We start from the raw sequence: 15847 nt of genomic DNA on the forward strand, positions 1-15847 counted from the left end.
CTGCGCGATATGCAAAGGGTCCGCCTTGAAGCATGTCACACAGCTGCGACAAACAGCATTCGCAACCGATTTTCCACTCAGGATCCAAAACTCCTGCCGCACCAAAGCCAGAGTTTGACGGGGACCAGCATGCATCGCCAACTGATGATACGCCTTCACCAGGATTCTAGTGAAGTTCGTCTTAGCAGGGAGAATCATCGGATGCTTTGCACCATACCCGATGGTAGCATGTTTAAGGCGGCCACCAACACAGAGTACACCTTCAGGATCCAAAAACGGTCGCAAGTACTTCAAGCGCGAATTCAAAGACACTTTGTTACCCTTCCGTAACGCCAGCAGTTCATCACCAAATTCTTGCCGCTGCAGATTTTTCACCAACAGCTTCACCGCATCACGAAATTCCTTATTAGAACACTCTCCTTGATCGTGTTCCTTTCCAAGACGTATTTTCACAAATCGGGAACAGTAGGCAGCAACACGAACTGTTTTCCAGTATGAAGAAAACTTATCCAGCAAAAAATGCGTTTCGAACACCTTTTCCGTCGCACTAAACAACACAATTTTCTTCCGCTCTTGTAACGCTTCTTTAGGATCAGCCAATACTGTCGCACGATTCTACTGCTCTTCACGCATAGATAGCCAAGAAGGCCCTTTAAACCAACACGAATGTGCTGCAAACTCTTGAGGTAGTAATCCTCTAGAAACAATGTCAGCAGGATTTTCTGAACCCTTTACATGGAGCCACGGATAACCCTTACACGTTTCCTGCACTTCAGCCACTCTGTTTGCTACAAAGGTAGCCCAAACATAAGATGGGTATCGGAGCCAACACAATACCATAGTGGAATCCGTCCAGAAAAAAACATGGAATTTCCGGTTCCTTGAAGGCCCTGTAAACCGATTTCCACAACTTTGCTGCTAGCAAAGCACCACACAGCCTGAGTTTCGCTAAACTCACACGTTTCAACGGTGCTACTTTGGATTTAGCTGCCACCAAAGACACCTTCACATAACCACTATCATCCACAGATCGAACATAAACGCACGCACCATAAGCCCTTTCCGACGCATCCGAGAAACAATGCAGTTGGAGTTTGCACTGTCCAGGCAAGAGCACAAATCGCGGAACACGTATACACTGCATACACGACAATTGCTCCACAAAAGATTTCCATTTGCTCTCGACCTCTTTGTTAACCGGTTCGTCCCAACTCGTCGTTGTGATCCACAACTGCTGCAACAGAATCTTAGCCCATACAATCACAGGCGCAACGATTACCAACGGATCAAAGAGACGCGCGAACAAATTTGCGAACAAATTGTTCTTCTTGTAAGAAATTCATTTTCTTCCGGTTGCCTGATCTCTACACTTATGTCATCTGAGCACGGTCGCCACAACAAACCCAAGGTTTTTACAAGAACATTTTCACCAAGACCGACGACATCACGACACGATAGATTTTCCACAGGCACATCGTTTAGCACAGCTGATACATTTGACACCCACTTTCGCAATTGAAAACCTCTTCCACTCAACAATTCACTCAACTCAGCACGAAGGGTTTTTGCTTCCTGAAAGCTATTCGCGCCACTAAGAAGATCGTCCATATAGAAATCTTCCCTGAGGACACGCTGCGCATTAGGATACCTTGCACCATCATCTTCTGCTAGTTGCTGCAAAACCCGCGTTGCAAGAAAAGAAGAGGGAGCCAAGCCGAACGTCACCCTTCGCAGCTCGTATTCTTTAGGCTGCATTTCCACTGACGATCGCCACAAGATTCTTTGCAATGGTGTGTGGTCTGGATGCACTTGCGCTTGCAAATACATTTTCTCGATGTCGGCTGATAACGCTATCGCATGCATTCGGAAGCGCAGCATTATCGCAAACAACGATTCCTGTATCACTGGTCCAGTAAGCAACAGATCGTTCAACGCATATCCACTTGCGGTTTTCGCTGATCCATCGAAAACAGGTCGAATTTTCGTGGAAAAACTGCTCTCCTTCACCACTAGCCTATGAGGAAGATAACACGAAACCACTCGCGAATGTACATTTGTTACCTCCTTCAAATAACCACTAGAGCAATATTCACGTTACACTTCACCGTAGCCGGATTTTAATTGAGCGTCACAGCTCAATTTTCTTTCCAATTGCTTCAAACGCCGCAAAGCTATTTCTTTAGAATCACCCAGCAACATTTTGTACCCATTTTTCAGTGGAAGTTTAACCACGTAACGACCACTAGAATCTCGCGAAACGCTTTGTACGAAACTGATTTCACACTCCTTTTCCTCATCGGTAAGCTTCGATGCTTCTTTTACTTCCTCTAGCTGCCAAAACTTCCATCGCCACCGTTAGGCTGTTTCCAATCAACACACTATGAACACCTTTTGTTTGCGCACAATAACCCAATTGTCCGAATGGTACCCATCCCAACTGAGTTAATACAAATTGCAAACCATCCACTTCGCAGAACTGTATTGTTTGGTTTGTTTTATGCAGCTCATAAAACACTTCTTGCTCCAATAGAATATCAATTCCTCTACACTTGAAGAAACCGGGATCCGCCAATTTCAAATCTCTTGGAATTACCAGCCCGCTGCGCAAAGCGACGGAAGGCGTTATGGCGTTCTGTGAATTTTATCATGCCATCTTTTTCCCTCCAACGGCAAATTTGTCGAGCAGCTCGTCGAGCTACCCGTCCCTGGCTCCGCCTCGTACCCCTCGCCTGAGCGCGCTGTCGAAGGTTTGAATGTGTTGGTGCGTCAGACGGCCAATCGCTGTCAGCCGTCGTCCGTGCTTTTTCCCTCCATAGCGCTATCTCTTTCTCGCGTGTGGACAATGCTCATAACCCAAGCTCCCGACCACGCTGGTTTTCGCTGGTCTTTTCGGGGATAATTCGTTAACGAATTATCCCCGAAAAGACCAGCGAAATACAGATCATTTTCGGAGATAGTGAACACACGTGAAGGATGAACCCATGCAAAAAAGAGCTAAAAATAGAAATGAAAATTCGGATTCATTCCCTTCCCTCATATTCCAATTCATGCTCATGCTTCATCCTTGATGCTACCAACCACATCGCTAATTCTACTTCGAATCACTTTGCCAGTTGCGTCACCATATTATTATTCATGATCGTGGTATTTGCTTGTTTTGTCGTATGAAGGGGTACTGATACTAAATGAATTAAAAGAAATAAATAAAACAATAAAAATAACAGATTGACTATTTACCACGCATTTCTAACAACGAGTAAAGGGGTCTGAAGCTTCTGGAGCTGGATGTTTTATAAATAAAAGAAAATTTTTAACATCAATGAAAACAATAAAAATGGAATTGAACTCATGTCGACCATGGTGCAAACATTACACCATTACCATTTGACCACTACTAGTTCATGAACATGAATCGTTATCTATCAGTTTTAAACCCTTCAAATATAGCACAATGAACAAAGAGATGTGTAAAAGTTCATCGATGCGTGTGAGAGAGTAGTGCTGATGAATAGAAAGAGATGGCATGAGTTTATGTTCATTATCCCCGAAAAATTTCGCTTGGGAAGTTGCTGTGGCGCTTAAAAAACCGTTTATACACATTGCGGCGATGAAGTTGCATTTTTACAAATCAAACCAAAAAAGCGCAATGAGTTTAATCGATGCAATGTAAAAATGACTACGGAATCGCTAGCGCACGATGGAGGGTTTGCTGTGCAACGCGCAGAACCCTAATTCGCTCTAACACGTTTCTAACACTAAGCTTTTGCCTTCGTCTGTTGTGGATTACATAGATATGTTAAGCATCCTGCGCATGGTTGTGAGTGTGCGTGTGTATGCAAAACTGTCGCCAAATGTGTTTTCTTCCGGAATGTTATGATCTATCGGTCAAAGAAAGGAAGGTGTTCATGAAAGGCGGAAAGACGAATTGAGGCCCCTGAGGAGGGGGTACTGACACACAGCTGTTGGAAGATTGAACGGTATACTTAAATTGCCGGCGGATGGGGGGGTGGCCATGGGACCCCTATGATCATCGGTCACAGGCCCTAAAATTGTAGTCGCCATGGGGGGAGGGGTGGTGCAAATGGTTCTCCAGCCATGGAGCCCTAACGACCATCTTTCCGGGGGCCCTTGTCGCTAATAATCTGTCCACTTGTAGACATACGGTATACTACAGACTAGAAATCTTCGGCGACCGCCTAGTCCGCCTACCGTTAGGTCCACCGCTGGTTCATGACGGTGTTTTTTTTTTACTGTGGAGGTGTATCCTTCCCCCCTGCTACGTATGCACCGGGCAGGAGACAGTGTGGCAGAATGCAAGTTGCACACTGGATAGGAGCGGGCCCGCGGCACCGCTATCATTCCGCACATCTGCATGCCCGTCGTGGGTTCTAATCGCGTATGAACCGTCCGCCGTAGCAAGGGATTAGCCACCGGCTCCGGCTACGTGGTACTCAAGTCCTGAAAAGGCCGGCATGATCGCGTTGGCTATTACGCCAAAAATAATAATAATAATAATAATAATAATAATAATAATAATAATAATAATAATAATAATAAAAAGAACTGAGCGTAGCAGTGCACACACGGGTAAGAGTTTGTCTTGACTTTGTTGCTGCCGGGCTACCGCTGTGATGAGACAAATACACGGAATGCACTCGACCAAAACATGAACCTACCGATCCGAACCCATTCCAAGGCATTGCCGGTCAACCGGCGTCATGATAACTACTCCAAACCAACAAGCCACCAGATTCTGGACTGACAGGTGCAGCACCATACGCGCACCGTAATAAACAAATCCAGAATCCTCTTTTGTATGGATTCAATTCAAAATGTTGTTTCCACTTGCGTCCGCTAGCTGAATTATAAATAAATGTGCAACATACCACACGCACGTTTGCTTTGATCGTGTGTCTTTTTGATACCCCCAACAGCAGAGCCGATCGCAAAGATGCCAATGCCAATGGTTGTGTTGTCTCTCAGGTAGCGAGATCGAAAATACATGGTATTTTGTAGCCGCAGCGGATGAAAATGTACGCATCAGAATCAAATAGTTTTGAGGTTTCCAAACGCACGCACACACACAAACACACAAACTCGCGCGCGCAAACTCACACACAAACAAGCGAGCGCAAACTCACACACACACACAAACACACACACACACACACACACACACACACACACACACACACACACAAACACACACACACACACTCGCGCGCGCACACATGCATGAACGCGCGCACGCCAGCACGCACGCACGCACACACACACTCACGTACGCGAGCGCGAGCATGAAATCGCGCACACCAGCACGCACTCACGAAAGCGCGCTCGCGAGCACGCACCCTCGAAGTCGCGCAAGCACGCACTACCCCCCCCCCCCCCCACCGACTAGAACAACCCCCCCCCCCCCCCCTCCACGCATGATCGATTACGGCTACCTTATCGGTAGAACGGTTGGTTCAGCTTTCTTGTAGCATCCTCATCCCTAGCACCGGGCGGGGTGGGGAATCGCGACATGATAGAGTGAACGGCCACTTTCCCCGCGCTGTGTGTGTGCGTGTGTGTGACGAGACCCGAAAATGCGAGACAGATTTCGGCACATTAAACAAAATATTTTATTGCCACTATACACTGTGCTACATGATGCTTAGAAGGCCGTTGAAGCATCAAACATGTTCAAATAAAAAATATTAGACTAGTGTTAGACGTTCTCCTACACTTGTTTTAAATAGGCTTCTTCACCCTCAACTGGCAGGGGCATCGAATGGTCTCATCAGCAGCGGCACGAAATAAAATAAACCATCAATACACCGTTAACACTTTGAATCCCAATCCAGATTCTCCCACAGCGTCTCAAGGTCACACACAAATTAATAAATGCTAACACCCACCAATAACAATACACAACCGCAATGCACATATGAGTATCAACGCATACACCACATCAACCAAACAGCTGGCGGCGGAAGGCACGGGCTGAAGCGCAAGTAAGGCAAGGCAGGGCGAGGGAGGGAGAAGAAGCGGACGAAAAAATGGGCGCCAATTTTTTAAAATTTTTTGACCGTTTTTTTTTTGCTCCGCCGCCATAAATAGTTCGTCCATTTCGCCTGCAGATGGCGCTAAACTTGCTCGACCCAGCGCAGGAATCGCTGAAGTCCAGCGCAAGGAACGGGCCAAAATCTGCGCTGGCCAGCGCAGAATTTGGTACATTTCCTGCGCTGGAAACTGCTCGAATTTGCGCAGCGGGAGTGTTACGCTCGCGATTCTAAATTTCTTTTTTTTTTACCAATCTGATCATAGTAACCATTATTTATCCTTCCACGTGAAAATAATATGTTTCTGGAAACACGAATTATCCCGTCCGAACGGATATTCGGGTAAACTTGTGAGGATAAATTTAGTATAAAAGTAGGCCATATTTTAAATAAAGCAGGATTCAAACGCAGAAGCTCTTGGAGTAAAGAGGTTTAATTCTAAATATCCGAAATAGGACAGAGCCCCTGGATTTCCGAGCCAAACACCCCCTTCCGTCTGCATAGGCTTCCCAACCTTGGATCAGAAGCAACTAGCGGGAAGGACTGGTTAGTAGGCGAAGTGTCAAATACTCTGTCCACTCTGCTGCTGTTTGTTTCTCCTCCGTTACAACCCTGCAACTCTTGCTGAGGGCCAAACCTTCGCGTGGCCTGCCGGAGAAGCTCGGTTCGTAACAACCAGCTTTGACAATTGCAAAGTGTTCAAAGGTTGTTCACTGGTAATTTTTGGCACCACAATAAATGAAACGCCTTTCCTGAACTCATTGTATTGCGAAGCAATATCTGTCTCGACCACACGCGTCGCTTTTAGCTCCTTGCCACCAACCACACTAATACACACATCCGCACATTGTCCCGAAATCGCCAACGAATTGTACAGCTGCTCCGTTATCAAGCAAGATTGCGCACCACCATCCAGAAGCGCACGCGCAATTTTCCATTCTCCCGTTCCCGTTCGCACCCGTACCAATGCAGTAGACAATAGTTGATACGAATTCCTCGAATCTCTCACTTCAGAAGAGGACAAAGTCGTCACATTTACTCCCGAGGTCGAAGGTTCCGCCGATGCCTGCTGATCTACGGTTGTATTTGTGAACAACGATGTTGCTTCACTCGCTTGATGTAGCAAAGAATTGTGTTTTTTGCCACAAATTCCACAATTTCGCTTCGATTTGCAAAAACGACTAAGATGGCCTCCAGCGAGACAGTTCCAACACAACTTTCGAGATTTGACAAAAGCGATCTTTTCTTCACTACCCTACTAGCAATGAGAATGTAAAAGTGTGCGTCTTTCAGGCGAGGGGCATGTAGAAGCAGGGGGAGACGGTTGGAAATACGCGGAATTACGCGGCGGCGAGAGCGTGTTTTGCTTTCTACACAGTTTTCGCACTCACACAATCACACATGTGTGAATGTGTGCGTTCACTTTCAGCCAGCGCGCTCAGTTTGGTTTTCTCGCAGCGGCTTGCTGGTGTCGGTGTCTCGCTCGCACTAGTGCAGCGAGTGTTCCTCGTGCGTTCCCTTTCTTGCTACCACACAAAATCGTCAGTACAGTTCAAGCCTTCGCAGTGTGAGGCCGCGCGCGTTTTAGCCTAAGTCCCGGGCGCTCGATGTAATTTGAAGTGAAGTGTTGAAGTGTTGTTTATTTCAATTCACATTATTACGGCCTCGGCCGTATTTTCTATTGATAAAGTGTTGTGCGCATTGAAATAAAGCAGCGTTAATCTTTCATAATTCAGCATGAATATGTAAATTATGCTGCTTTGTTTCAATGCTTTTTCTACAGTATTCAACATGAACAACATACAGGCAGTAAAGCGGGTGCTTGAAGTGACGATTTTTTTAAATTATTTATAATAAAAAAATATGTGTGGTTTTGTGGCAAGATTGTGGTTAGCGATGTGTGGAACTGTGCCTTAAGTTTCAATAAAGTGTTAAAATATCAAACGAGTTTGATGTAATTAAATTTATTTCGATGCATGCGATTTTATTACGCAGCAAATCAAAGTGAACGAAAGCGCACAGCGCACAACGCGCAACGAAAGAAACGTGGGGGAGGGGGTGTTCAGCGCAGCGCGCAAGTGCGGCAACAGCGCAGCGCAAACCGAAAGAAACGCGAGAGAGCAAGAACAGCTGATCCGCGCATCCAGCGCAACGCAAGAGGAAAGAAATGGGAGGGAAGGGGTTTCAGCTGATCAGCTGTTTTGTATCGAGAGAGCGCCCCATGTAATTTGAAGGCAAACGAGAGAGCGCTGCGCGCGCTTACTCTCAATTCGGAAAAAAATCGCTTCCGCTCGACTATGGCGGACAATACAACTTCGACCGAACCCCTTCCCCCTGTTTCTACATGCCCCTCGCCTGTAAATTTCGCTCTCTTTGTCTGTCGGGTAGGCATACTCTTAAACCGTTCGCACACATACAACAAATGTGTACCATCACAGGCTCGACACTTGGGCGTGTCGCTCGCCGCGTTCACTAACACTTTCACAGGTTGCTTTCTAGCCGAACTTTCCTGTACGTTCTTGTTTCCCGACACTGCTTCTAATAAGCGATTTGCATTACGCAGGAATGTAAGCAATTCGTCATAACCGGACTCATGACTATCGACTACATGCTTCTCCCATTCTTTCTGCGTATTTTCATCCAACTAGAGCACTATTAACTGAGTGAGCAAAATGCCCCAACCATCAGGCTTTTCATATAATTGCCCTAGCATTTTCACGTGCGTTTCACAGCAATTAATTAATGCGCGAATTCCCTCCGAGTTGGGAACTTTCATCTTCGGAAACAAGATAAGCTCGTTCACGTGCTTTTTCTTTATGAGATACTTATTCTCGTATCTTTCCACTAATGCCGACCAAGCGACCTAATAACCTTTGTCACTTATCGGGAAAGCTTGCACTATGGTCAACGGTTCACCTTTCAAAAAACTTTTAAGGTAAGACCCCTTTTCCGTGTTTGACAATGCACTGTTTTTGTGAACCACTTCCAAAAACATGTCATGAAACGATGTCCACGTTTCATAAGCTCCGCTAAAAGTGGGAATCGTAAGTTTTGGGAGCTGCACTGGTTTTCTTTCACTACTGTTAACTGGTTCTTGCAGCACACACACATTTGCATAGGCAAGCTTTTCAAGCTTCTCCGCGGCTTCGAAATAGACACATTCCACTTCCTCGTACAATTTACTGTCACATATTTCAAGCTGCAATGCGTTGAAACTCGCCCAAGCTTCCTCCAAAACCTTACTACGCACACTTATTTTCTCCTTTTCAGCGGTCACATGTGATTCAGCAAACAACAGTATGCGTCGCATTGTTCCAACCAAACACTCACACTTCTTCCTATGAAGATCGTTTGTGGTACCTCCTACCTTCTTCGGAGCCTCCACCAGCGTACTGTTTGACTTTCCAACGTAGCCGCGGAATTCTTCATCGCTCGACTCGTTCTCTATTGTTGACTGCTACACTTTTGCACCGACCGGTCAATTTCACGGAATTCAATCCTGGTCGCCACGGCACCAAATGTTGGGACCAAAAGATTGGGTCTGTTTTCCTACGTTGTGTTTTTATTTGAGCGAAATTGCAGTGCAAAAAGAGGACGATACAAAATTCAGACTTATATACCCTTCTCTAGAACCTGTCGTTCCTGACGGACACAATCCTATCCGTTCCCAAATAACAAAAACCCGCACAACGGTAGTTCCTCATTCCGTTAATTTAAATTATGAATGAATCCTAACAATCCTATTCTATCCTGTTTCAGGTTGTTTAACCACTTTTACCATCTCTTTGATTTCGACTCTTCTCTCAACTCTTTCCGTAACCGTATTTTTTCTTCTAATTCTCTTTAATTATTCTTCTAAGTTTTCATTAAGTTTATGATAGTCTCTACGCTCTACCTATGTTTTTTTTCTCTTTGATTTTTTTGCTAGGTCAAGACTAGTTTAGTTAGGCTTAGTTTTTCATGCATTATTTTGTTTATTTGTTAGGGTTTATTTAGTTTTAAGTCTGATTTATTTATCCTTGATGGCGGATATTTAATTAATAAATGAAATGAAATGAAAATACATTGGGATGAATGTAAACAACACCGTGTTTTCGAGCAGGAACTTGAATCTAATTATAGCTTCGAGGCTAGAATAATCTAGTCTGAAAATTGCAGGCTAGTTTTTTATGTGGTTTTGTATGGAGTGTTCACATGATTTCAGCCTCCAACTGTCAAACTCCATACAAAAAACTGACTAGAATCGTGAAGGGCCTCCATCCCGGTTTCCCTTATTCAGAATAAAATGTCGTAAATGAAAAATTACCTTATTACCGCTATTTTGAAGGAAACAGGAACGATTGCTGTCCAAGGTTTTAGGGGAGTTCTAGTACTCTAATTTTGTTAGACGGTTAAAAACCTGTTTTAGACTCCTGTAGCCATGTCTTAAGAGATTGTAATTTGTAAGAAATTTTTAAAATCTTAAGCGCTTAAGGTCCATAAATGTCCTAACTTTTTTACTTCATCATATATATGTACAAGATTGTGAACATTACTACTCACATAACCTTCTCCGTGAATGCGACCAAATTTTTTCACCGTAAATGTGAGCATTTGCCCACCAACATGCCATTAATTTTGTAGAAACCGCTGAACAAAAAGGTAATGCTACAGTAATACATAAGAAAATGATTGTAGGCCTCGGAAGAGATGCGGTCTTTTAGTACAAAAACACTAGCATATTGCAAAAACGAGCTATACTCCGAGCCTTTCCAATCTGACATCGTCTAACTGGCGAAACTTTCGGTGAAATTCTGATGGTAGCGAAATGTTGGTCAAAGCAATTGACATGTTCGATATGGCCTCAGGAGATAATTGTGGCGATCCCCAGTGACCAAATATAAAACCCTGAAAAATTTTACAGGTCACACCTAGGTCTATCAAATGTATACTGTCAGACACAATCACGCCTTCTACAATATCTAAATTGTCAAGTTTAATAAGTGGCGTTATTTCCTTATGATGCTCTCCATATTCCATGCCACGATTAACATGCTTCGTTGGTTCATTCAGGGAACATCGAGGCAAACGGAAAACACATGCCGTTGGAAATGGAATGACTATATCCAACTACCGTGCATTTCATGCAACCATGTTTCCCTCCAAAATCTTGTACGCCTTAAATAAGAAAAAAAGGAATAGCACATTGTTTATAACATTATACAGTACTAACTTGCCTTTAATGAATGCTCGAGCAGGCGAATCTGCAACAAAGGCACGCAGGTTTATTTTGACTAATGTGCCATTCCGACCTAAATTAATACTCTGTTCCATGAGTAAATTCAACTCGTCAACCAATTTACCAAGGTATTCTTCAGTGCATGACGGTTTCGATGGCCCACAAAAATATGCTACGGTCATAGGATGCACCTGTGGCATCGTATGAATCCGTATTAATATGGGCCAGAAAGCCATGCGAGAGCTCAATGAAGAATCTAAGTGGCAATTCAGAATTGGCCTCAAACATAACGTTTCTAGTAAAAAATTTAAAAATATATAAACAAAAAAATCTATAAGCACTAAATCTTCACAGGTTGGCTGATAAGTCCCCGGTCTGACACATAGATGACGCCGCTAGTATTAAATGTATATTATTTTTATATAGTACCAACCTTCAAATGATTCGTGTCAAAATTTGACGACTGTATGTCAATTAGTTTGTAAGACAGAGCGTCTTTTGTCAAGCAACTTTTGTTATTTTGTTGTTCCATCAAGACAACGCACCGTGCCACAAGTCATTGAGAACGATGGCAAAAATTCATGAATTGGGCTTCGAATTGCTTCCCCACCCACCGTATTCTCCAGATCTGGCCCCCAGCGACTTTTTCTTGTTCTCAGACCTCAAAAGGATGCTCGCAGGGCAAAAAATTGGCTGCAATGAAGAGGTGGTCGCCGAAACTGAGGCCTATTTTGAGGCAAAACCGAAAGAGTACTACCAAAATGGTATCAAAAAATTGGAGGGTTACAATCGTTGTATCGCTCTTGAAGGGAACTATGTTGAATAATCAAAACGAATTTTGACAAAAAAATGTGTTTTTCTTTGTTAGACCGGGGACTTATCAGCCAACCTGTTAAGCCTTGCGCCCTTAGTGTGTGCGACAGTGTGTGTGACACACTGTCGTCCTCCTGGACGACGACCGGTGGCAGCGCAACTGCCACGGCAAGTCCAGGGGTCGGCACGGCTGCCCACAACACCGAAGTTATTGGAAAACTTTCCTGTATGCCAAAGCGAGAGAGCATGTCTTCTCTCTCTAAATTTTGGACGGCACCACGCCGCTCGTGTAGCCTGGAAAGAAATGGTGGACAAAAACCGCCCGTGAAGGGGTGAAGGGGAAGCCGATATCCATCGAACGACACACACTCATGCAGCTGCATGCAGAGTTCGCTGGGCTGAGTCTATCCATCGCTGAGCTCTCTCGATCTGCCATGATACTTCTCCCCCCGACAGACAAAGAGAGCGAAATTTACAGGCGAGGGGCATGTAGAAACAGGGGGAAGGGGTTCGGTCGAAGTTGTATTGTCCGCCATAGTCGAGCGGAAGCGATTTTTTTCCGAATTGAGAGTAAGCGCGCGCAGCGCTCTCTCGTTTGCCTTCAAATTACATGCCCTACAGACAAAGAGAGCGAAATTTACAGGCGAGGGGCATGTAGAAACAGGGGGAAGGGGTTCGGTCGATTTTGTATTGGCCGCCATAGTCGAGGCGCAGTGATTTTTTTCCGAATTGAGAGTGAGCGCGCGCAGCGCTCTCTCGCATGCCTTCAAATTACACGGGGCGCTCTCGCGATACAAAACAGCTGATCAGCTGATACCCCTCCCTCCCGTTTTTTCCTCTCGCGCTGCGCTGGATGCGCGGATCAGCTGTTCTTGCTCTCTCGCGTTTCTTTCGGTTTGCGCTGCGCTGTTGCCGCACTTGCGCGCTGCGCTGAACACCCCCTCCCGCGCGTTCTTTTCGGTTTGCGTTGCGCTGTTGCCGCACTTTGCGCGTAGCGCTGGACAACCCCTCCCCCTCGTTTCTTTCGTTGCGCGTTGTGCGCTGTGCGCTTTCGTTCACTTTGATTTGCAGCGTAATAAAATCGCATGCATCGAAATAAAACTTAAACACATCAAACTCGTTTGATATTTTAACACTTTATTGAAACTTAAGGCACAGTTCCACACATCGCTAACCACAATCTTACCACAAAACCACACATATCTTTTATTATAAATAATTAAAAAAAATCGTCACTTCAAGCACCCGCCTTACTGCCTGTATGTTGTATATGTTGAATACTGTAAAAAAAGCATTGAAATAAAGCAGCATAATTTACATATTCATGTTGAATTATGAAAGATTAACGCTGCTTTATTTCCATGCGCACAACACTTCAACACTTGAAAATACGACCGTGTGAATTGAAATAAACAACACTTCAACACTTCACTTCAAATTACATCGAGCGCCCGGGACTTAGGCTAAAACGCGCGCGGCCTCACACTGCGAAGGCTTGAACTGTACTGACGATTTTGTGTGGTAGCAAGAAAGGGAACGCACGAGGAACACTCGCTGCACTAGTGCGAGCGAGACACCGACACCAGCAAGCCGCTGCGAGAAAACCAAACTGAGCGCGCTGGCTGAAAGTGAACGCACACATTCACACATGTGTGATTGTGTGAGTGCGAAAACTGTGTAGAAAGCAAAACACGCTCTCGCCGCCGCGTAATTCCGCGTATTTCCAACCGTCTCCCTTTGTTTCTACATGCCCCTCGCCTGAAAGACGCACACTTTTACATTCTCATTGCTAGTAGGGTGGGGCGCTCTCGCGATACAAAACAGCTGATCAGCTGATACCCCCTCCCTCCCGTTTTTTTCCTCTCGCGCTGCGCTGGAGCGCGGATCAGCTGTTCTTGCTCTCTCGCGTTTCTTTCGGTTTGCGCTGCGCTGTTGCCGCACTTGCGCGCTGCGCTGAACACCCCCTCCCCCTCGTTTCTTTCGTTGCGCGTTGTGCGCTGTGCGCTTTCGTTCACTTTGATTTGCTGCGTAATAAAATCGCATGCATCGAAATAAATTTAATTACATCAAACTCGTTTGATATTTTAACACTTTATTGAAACTTAAGGCACAGTTCCACACATCGCTAACCACAATCTTGCCACAAAACCACACATATTTTTTATTATAAATATTTAAAAAAAAATCGTCACTTCAAGCACCCGCTTTACTGCCTGTATGTTGTTCATGTTGAATACTGTAAAAAAGCATTGAAATAAAGCAGCATAATTTACATATTCATGTTGAATTATGAAAGATTAACGCTGCTTTATTTCAATGTGCACAACACTTCAACACTTGAAAATACGACCGAGGCCGTAATAATGTGAATTGAAATAAATAACACTTCAACACTTCACTTCAAATTACATCGAGCGCCCGGGACTTAGGCTAAAACGCGCGCGGCCTCACACTGCGAAGGCTTGAACTGTACTGACGATGTTGTGTGGTAGCAAGAAAGGGAACGCACGAGGAACACTCGCTGCACTAGTGCGAGCGAGACACCGACACCAGCAAGCCGCTGCGAGAAAACCAAACTGAGCGCGCTGGCTGAAAGTGAACGCACACATTCACACATGTGTGATTGTGTGAGTGCAAAAACTGTGTAGAAAGCAAAACACGCTCTCGCCGCCGCGTAATTCCGCGTATTTCCAACCGTCTCCCCCTGCTTCTACATGCCCCTCGCCTGAAAGACGCACACTTTTACATTCTCATTGCTAGTAGGGCCATCGCGCTCATCTAGGACTTGTGAATTTCTCTCTCTCTCTGTGCATCGACGAGGCCATCGCGGTTCGCTTGATGATCTCACACAGACTTGTTCTTCTGGCGTATCAACAAGTGTCAAAACATTGCAGAAATTTCTAAAGCGTCACGTGAAGCCAACAAGTGAAAGGGAAACTGTTGTTATAATCTGAAGCAAGGTGAATCTGTCCTGTGCCAGTAACTTAATGTTACGAAATGAACTAACTTTTATCGGTATTTGCAGCATAAAATGGAAGCATCGTGTATGAGTTCTCTGGAGACATAAAAAATAACTGGGCAGTTCTACCGCCGGATTCAAAAGCGCACTGCTGAAGAAGATGTTCTAGAGGAAGAAGAATTCAGCAGGAGCGGTGTGGAAAATGGTAACACTATATTTGCCAACAAGTGTTATTTGTTTTGTAATAGATAATGTTTGTTTCTAGCCACATACAGTGGAGCGCCGTTTTTCCGGATACCTTTTATTCGGCTTTCCGTTTATCCGTGCTGTTGAGAAATGACAGTTCAATACAAAAGTGACATTGCGTTATGAGGAGGATATTTGAAAAAGCGGTTATAAGAGCACATTGTCATCACAAAAAACGCTATTATCCATGGCAAATTTTAAAAATTCTCTTTCGAAAAACATGAAGTTTATAAACACTGGGTTATTTTTATCAAAAAAATAAGAAAAAAAATCCAAAAAAATAACCAGGAATTGGTGATAAAATATATCATTTGACTCATTATCCGTGTTTTTCGCTTATCCGGGCGAGGTCAAGTCCCGAGAAGCCCGGATAAACGGCGCTCCACTGTAATTACATTACTTGTTTACACTATGTCGTGTTTCGTGATTTTAAATCAGTGTTATAAAGTGTGTATAGTGCAAATTGCTAATTTCAATGTTTACGTTTATGTCAGAAAATATGTGTGTATGTAATAAGAGTGCGGCGTCCCGGTATGTTTTGTGATTCAATTTGTATTTTGTAGGAAA

At 44.6% G+C, this 15847-nt stretch overlaps 1 long non-coding RNA gene across 1 annotated transcript; it reads right to left on the reverse strand.

Annotated features, from left to right (window-relative positions):
• Window positions 1-14127: 14127 nt before the first annotated feature.
• LOC125906624 (uncharacterized) lies at window positions 14128-14845 on the reverse strand. The gene is made up of 2 exons (XR_007451987.1): window positions 14485-14845; window positions 14128-14311 (listed from the first exon to the last, which is right to left on the reverse strand). It is a non-coding gene; the product is annotated as an uncharacterized LOC125906624 (long non-coding RNA).
• Between the last annotated feature and the right edge of the window lie 1002 nt (window positions 14846-15847).

Source organism: Anopheles coluzzii, chromosome 2, assembly GCF_943734685.1.
Source record: "Anopheles coluzzii chromosome 2, AcolN3, whole genome shotgun sequence".
Lineage (NCBI taxonomy): Eukaryota > Metazoa > Arthropoda > Insecta > Diptera > Culicidae > Anopheles > Anopheles coluzzii.